The sequence below is a fragment of the Pinus tabuliformis genome, chromosome 4_1 (genome assembly GCF_031772625.1).
Source record: "Pinus tabuliformis cultivar Carrire ecotype Pingquan chromosome 4_1, CPIR1, whole genome shotgun sequence".
NCBI lineage: Eukaryota > Viridiplantae > Streptophyta > Pinopsida > Pinales > Pinaceae > Pinus > Pinus tabuliformis.
The window spans coordinates 672,311,958-672,319,778 of record NC_142303.1 but is presented as its reverse complement, the minus strand read 5'-3'; positions in this window follow the sequence as shown (position 1 = coordinate 672,319,778).

Genomic DNA, 7,821 nt, shown 5'->3' with positions numbered 1-7,821 from the left:
ATGCCACCTACATATCAGACAAGATTCATGAGCAATTGATGAATTTAAGGAGAGATAGGATGTTCAGATACACTTCCTACATCTACCATTTGATCTTGTACCATCAACATGAGAAGTTTCATTTTTCAATCAAAAGAATGGATGCCCAAGGCAATCCTAGATCAATGGTCTATTGGTCTTCTGTCTTCCACATTAGACCTGAGTCTCCATACACTTACTGTGAATTCATGGATCTGTTCATCCATCCAGCTATGGCAATGCTGATGAGCTCACCTCCTCCAAGACTCACTGATGACATGCAGAGGATTCTTCAGCTGTCCAAAGCTTACAGCATTGGGGATTGGTACTTCTACCAAAACCACACTGTCATCAGGATATATGGGTGTGATCTACCTCCTTTCAAACTACCTAAGTATGTGCCTATGAGGCTATTTTCCCTAGAGTACTTTAGGCAATTTGGCAGAGTTGATGTGCTTCACTTTTCAGGAAAAGGTAAAAAAGCACAGTTGAAGGTCAAAAGCCAACTTGGCCATTTTATCTATAACGAGAGGGAGCAAGGATGGAGGGAATCAAAGAGAATGCTTGAGGCCCTTGGCCTGCAAACCAGTTTCATATGGGTACCCTATGACCCTAATCATTTCATATCTATGAGGAGGCTCAAATATAAGTTATCTGCCTATGATCACCATAGCATCCCTCACATTGAAAAATATGCAAACCAAGACAAATGGAGGAGAGGGACCTTAGAAGAGCCCTTGTCACAAGAAGAGCTGAACAAGAGGGCACTAAGGAATCTAAAGAAGATGGCTGACCTTGAGCTTTGTTCACAGGTATTCACACTTCCAAGCACACAAACGGGAGCAGCTGAATCCTCCTCAACTGCCAAGCAGCAAATTACCAAGGCCACTGAGAATATATCCAGCAGAGGCAAAGAAAAGGAAATGGAGACAGAGCAGACACATCAAGAGAAGGAGCAGTCACCTCCAGTGACTCAAGAGCAGACAGATAAAGAAAGGCAGCAGCAGGCAAAGAAACAACAGCAACAAGATTTGCAGCAAGAAGAAGGGCAACATGACAGACAGCAGCCCTTACAGCAGGAGAGAGTAATTGATACTCCAACTTCCACTGAGCAACAGGCTCAGAACATAGTGCCTCCTAGGCCAGAAGTCACCACCGATGCCTCGGTCCTCCAAACTCCTCAAAAGGAGGACTTAAGCAGAAAAAGGGATAGAGAAACTCCCCTCACTTCATCTATCAACCAGGGAGAAAAAAGACAAAGATTAAATGATTTTTCAGAGGAGGACATAGCAATAAGACAGGCATTGGGCATGGTCCCACCCAGCAGAGAAGCTTCAGCAAGTTCCTTCCAGCAGGAACAGGACAGGACTATGGGAGGGGAGGTCAGCTCCTCCAGCCAGCAAAAAGAAGGACAAGTACGCATCAAACAGCAATTTATAGACATCAAAAGGAGGAATGAGCCTATCAAAATACAGCTGTACAATCATCTGCTAAACATGGCTCCTACTAATCAGCAGAGACTTATGTCTGCCTTTGATGTAGGTGAAGGAAAAATGATCATGAGTCATTTCATGCCCACAGCACTGCAGCCACAATCTGCCTCAGATTACCTCAGAACCAACCTGGAGGTCATGGCCAAAGACATACACCCAATGGACAAAATTGAACTGCACAAACAAACTGGTGAGATGGTGTATGCCTCCTTAGCATATGAAACATTGGAAAATTATAAGCTAAAGAGCAGCCTCAATGCCACAGCCTCTCAACTGGAATTGGAGAAGGCATCATCCCAGGCGAAGGACAACAGAATAAGGTCCCTGGAAGACATAATCATTGAAATTGGGCATGATCCCAAAGATATTTCAGGGATACAGGAAATCTTGAAGTTGAGGGATGCTGACATGGCTGCCATGAGAAAGAAAATCAAGATCCCAGCTACCATTCACCCTCAGACAGATGAGGTAGCCCAACAAAGGCATGAGAAGGACACCACAGATTTGTTGATCTCCATTTATAAACAGCTGGTTCAAGCACAAGAGAAGTTGGGAGAATCAGAGGCTGCAAAGGCAGCATTACAGGCATCTCTGAAACAAAGAGAAGAAGGGCAGACTTCTCAGCCTCCTCCTCAGATCATCAATCTTGAGGAAACTGCTCCTATCACTGCCCCTCCTCCTCAACAGACCGAACAAACAGCAACATCTACTTCAGCAGCGCCAACAACTACAGAGCAGGCCCAAAGCCTAGATATGCAAAAGCTGAAGAACGAAATCCAAGTCCTGGAAGCTCAAATGTTGGAGCTCAATTCAGCCAAAGAATCTTTGGCTAAAATCAATGATAGATATGATAAATCCAAACAAACTGTGGCAGAGAAGGACAGGGAGGTGAAAGCCCTCAAAAACAAAATAAAAGAGCTAGAGAATGAGCTCAAGTTAGATAAAGTGGTGGCCGAACTGAAAATAGTGCTATGGGCTAACATTGGTCAATCCATCAATGAGCAGTGGCCAAATATTGAAACTATCCATGAGCAACTAGAGCTCATCCCAAAGGCACAGAGGGAGATTCACAGATCAAGAGCTCAATTGAGCAATATGCCTGAAGTGGCCACTAGAATGATCAATGTACTTAACCATAGAACAAGTTCTCAGTTAGCTACCATGGGAATTACAAACAGAACTGAGACTATCCAAATGGTCAAAAGGGTTCTCACACTGAGAAACTTAGTGCAGACATTGGAGAGAAGAACCCAGGATATGCAGACTGAGGTGAACAAGTTTTTAGAAAAGTTTCAAGTGTTAGAAAGCAGAGGACTCCCTGGCTTACTGAACAACGCAGGGAGATTGTTCACACATGACCAGTATGCTAAAAGGGTCACTACATTTGCCACTAGCCAGATCAATGATAAGCCCAACACCTCAGAGGAAACAGGGCCAGCCACAGGACAGTCTCTTCACAATAGAGTCGAGAATCTGTTTTTTATAATGAATGAGATCAATCACCTGTTTGGGGTGGCTCCCAATTTCTTCAAATACACAGAGGCAGAGGAGACAATGGATGTTGTTCTCAGGCATCAACTCCCTACGCAAGAATGGTGGACAAATGCAATACAGAAGATTTTGTAAACAGGGAGCCACTTAACAATTTTGTTTCTTAAAGAATATCAGTTGTCATGCAGAGCACAGTTCAACAAAATCAGCATGCATTATGGATTAAAGCTGAGCCAACTCAGCAGATGTATCGGCCAACAAAGCAGAAATAGAAAACTACAGGTGGCAGGGCCGAGAAAATACAGCGCAGCAAGAAATAAAGACGCATTATCTAGCGTTAAAGCAAAACGGCTCAACCGACTCAATGACCTCCAAAGGTCAAATTACCCTCTGACAGACATAAAGAGCATTTATGCTGCATTCAAAGTTGCAATAACTTCTTTTCCTACTTTCTGTACGCATTTATGAAGATATTTTCTCTCTCAGATGACTCAATACCTGAGATATTTTGTATAAGCATTGCTATAAAGTCCCCTTCGCATGAGCTTGCAAGGGTTGTTGTTGATTTCTCCTAAAGAAATTCTTATGTTGTAATCCTTTCAGAAGTCTAATAAAGAAAGTGATGGAATTTCTCGGATTTCTGAAGTGTTGAATGCGTTCTGGTGTCTGTTGATAACTGCTGGATTCCTGTGTATTTCACCATACAATAAGTCTCTGTAACTCTCTCTGTTAATTAGTTGTTTTGTTAAAATCCATATATGTTATCTCATTTTCAATACTAAGCAACAAGGAAAAAGAATAACTTTCAGGATTTATTCACTGAGTACCCTGAGTTCAATCTGTGTTGTTTATGAATGTTTTCTTCAGTTGTAATCTAGATAAGTGTAATTCTTAATTGCTGCACTTTCAGAATACACCTTTCAAAGTGGCCTTTGTCACAGGAATTCAAGTTATGCTCCTGTGCAATGTGTTCACCTTCACCTCACCAACTTAATAGAAAATTCTTAATTTCTTTCTATTGGTTGACATACATCACCATTTAAGCTAATTTTGTTTGTCTAAGATACACAATAGGCCCTGCAGTTTGAACACCACCAATCCTGCATATCAAGTCATTTCACAACTCCAGACTCCATTGCCCAATGGTATTTCACTATCTAAACACTATATCATAAGACCTGAAAGAAATCCTTCAACCAAAACATAAACCAAAACCTGAGCATAATAGCTAGCCTAAAACACCATCATAACAGAGACAAATCATAAAGAGAGAGCCCTCTCTGATTACAGTTTGGCTAGAAACTGTGATCCAAAGATTGGTTAGTGGTTACCCCGGCCGTATTCCCTTGGGAGTCATAGGGAACAACCTGGGTGTTAACATAATTGGCGACTCCACTGGGGAGTGCTTGAGATTTTTTTTACTATATATCTTCCTTAAGCTGCTATCAAGCCTGAAATAAGTCAAGAGGCCTTTAATCTGTTTCTGTATTACATTAACAGTTTTAAGGAGGAGCTTGTTTTGGGAATCTTCATCTTAGCTCTGAGAATATATAACCATTCCAAAATCTTCATCCAGTCCCTTCAGATATAAAAATTTCCCACAAAATCCTAAAAAACAGTTAGAAACTGGCTCCTAAGAAAAATCCTCGGCATACTAGGGCAAATCCTGACCCAAATCCACCCACCATTGTTGATAATCCAAATACCATCCCAAGAAACATTAGAAGGCAGCAAAAGCAGGAGCAGCCTCCTGATTTGACTTCAGAGCCAGATCATCCTAGCCTTATACCTACTCCATGCAAGGTCCTTTTCAGGTCTACCCCTAGTTCCCCTAGTTCACCATCCACATCTCAAAGTCCCCCTCTCATATCTTCATCCACTGCACATATCCCCTTGACCAACCTTCTAGGTTCACCCCTACTTGTTACCCCTGTGATACCCACTGTTCCTATTGTCCAAGCTGCCCCTGTTAATCCTCTAAACCCTGTAAATATGGCTAACAGATATGCACCCTTGCAGATACCAGCTAATGCTGCAGCCCTACCCCAAGATTACCAAACCAAAATTTCATATTTTCACTCCAATGGCCCTCTGACAGCTGCCCAGCATGCCAAGAGGATGCAAGACCATTTTGAGACCTATGAAATAGATGATGACTGTGTCAGAATGAGGATGTTTGTTCAAAGCCTAACTGGGGATGTAAGAACTTGGTTTAGATCCCTGAACGCAAACTCCATTACAACTCCTGCTGAACTGTATCAAGCCTTTACTAGTAGATGGGAGAAGAAGAAAGATCCTCTGCACATACTTGGGGAATATGATACTATCAAAAGGGGTCCCCAAGAGACTGTTTTGGAGTATTGTGCAAGATTTAACAATGTATATAACTCAATTCCACAAAATTTAAGGCCTCCTCCTGATTTAGCCTTGTACAAATTCCCTGATGGTTTTGACCCTGACATGGCCTACCAGTTGAAAGAGAGAGACTGTCAATCCCTTGAAGAGGCCCAAAGGGTTGCTGTCACAGTGGAAGCTAACCTGATTGCCAAAAGAAACAGGGCAAGGTTGGAAAAGAGGACTGTTTTCAAAGAGGAACCCTCTGCCTTTGATCAAAAGCTTGATGCCATATTAAATGGAATGAAAAGATTAGGTGATAGAGTGGAATCGGTTGAAAGAAAATCATCATGGGAAGCACCACAAAACAACCCTCCTAGGAATCCAAATTTTAGGAGAACTCAAAACCCAGGCATTGGCAAAACCGGTGCTGATCAAGATATAAGACCCCCTTTCCAAGAAAATTATGCTGAAACCTCCACTTCAGCAGAGCCCAATGAAGATCCTGAGATTAATTTAATAGGGCTGGATGGTGAAAGTCAAGTTTTCTTAACACAAGAAGATCATGAGGATGAGGAAATCAAACTGTTCCAAACTAAATCAGGTGAATCCTTTGACTTTAAACAAGGCTATGACACTGCTGTTTATGAAGTCCATAAACAGTACAAGCTAAGGAGCAGAACTGTGAATGTCAACCAGCCTGAAAAGAAAAAGGATAATCAGCAGCCTGAAAGAGTTATAGTCACACAACCTAGTGACAAACTAAATTCACCTACAGAAGAAGTGATTGTTGAAGAAATCACTGAGCCACTGTCCTTAAGACAGCAGTCTCTGGACACTTCATCTTCTCATCCTAATTTAAATGTTACTCCTCAAGAGATGAGTAAAAAGGATAAATCTCAAAGTCAAGATAAAAATCTAGAAGGAGACTTAATGAACAAGGAAAGAACTGTCACCTATAACCCCAAGACCCAATCTGAGAAACCTTTTGATCTTGAAACAGAAATTGGCAAAATAAAAATAGCTATTCCTCTCTTGGAATTAGCCAAGCATGACAGCTATAAATTGCAAATCAAAAGGTCCCTTCAACTCACTAGCAACAAAGATGATGTCAATGTACTGGATGACACCCCAGAACTCCTGTTTGGCCCAGAAGTGGATGGAAAAACAGTAGTCACAGGGGTACTGCCTTTTTATGTCAGTTTACATATTCATGACAAAATATTACATAATGCAATGTTTGACTCAGGTGCCTCTCACAATCTCATGCCAAAAGCAGTCATGGAGAGATTGAATTTAGACATAACAAGACCATACAAGGATCTGTTCTCCTTTGACTCCAGCCAAGTCAAGTGTCTAGGTCTCATAAAAGACTTATGTGTGTCTCTAGTTCAATACCCAAACAAGACAATCCTAATGGATGTGGTAGTTGCTGATATCCCACCTAAGTATGGAATGCTGTTATCAAGATCATGGGGAGCCAAACTCCAAGCTTCCCTACAATTAGACATGTCATATGCCACCATCTCTGTGTTTGGGCAACCAAAAAGACTGTATAGAGAAACACTAATGAAGTACATGGTCAGCAGTGAAGAAAACCTCAAAATTTTCCTATATATGCTGTCCATTCAGACATAGACTCATACATTCTCTTCAATGATACAACTACTCCCTCAAAAGGTGAAGTTGAAACCAAGATATTTATACAGGAGGAAGATGCAAATGAGAGTAGTATCACTCATGAAACAACAGTCAATCAAACATTTGATAGTGTTGCTGCCTTAGTTGTCAAGAACATCCAATTAAATGATGAGACTGTCCTAGAAGACAAGCTAGAGAAAAAACCACAATTGCTACTTACATTACCAGCCCATGAACAGATCATAAAACCTCCTCCCCAACAAGATATTCTATGGTTCCTTGAATTTGATGGCTCAGTCAACAAATTAGGGGCAGGAGCTAGAGTTTGGGTACACAATAAAGAAAATAGTCATGCAGAAGGCAGAGCCTATAGATTGAATTTCAGATGTACTAATAACATGGCAGAATATGAAGCTCTTTTACTAGGACTCAAGTTGGCAAAATTCTTACAAGCTGCCAGGGTTTCAATCATGGGAGATTCAGATTTAGTTATCCAACAAGTGAAAGGAAACTTTATCACCAATGACAAAAGACTAAGGACTTATAGGTCTGCTGTTGCTGAGGTACTAAACTTTTTCTCTGAATTCCAAATTACTAAAATTCCCAGAACCCAAAATCTACATGCTCATAGTTTAGCCACCTTTGCAAGTACCTGCAAGTTTCCCTTTGAGCCCCACCATTGTTTTACAGCTGAGGTAAAACACAGACCCTCCATACCAAACAACATCAATGATTGGCAAGTATTTGAGGATGACAAGCAAATAAACCATTTTTTAACTCTACAGCAAGAATTTGCAGGATTAAATATTGACAATGAGACAGCAAGTCAATCACAAATACTTGA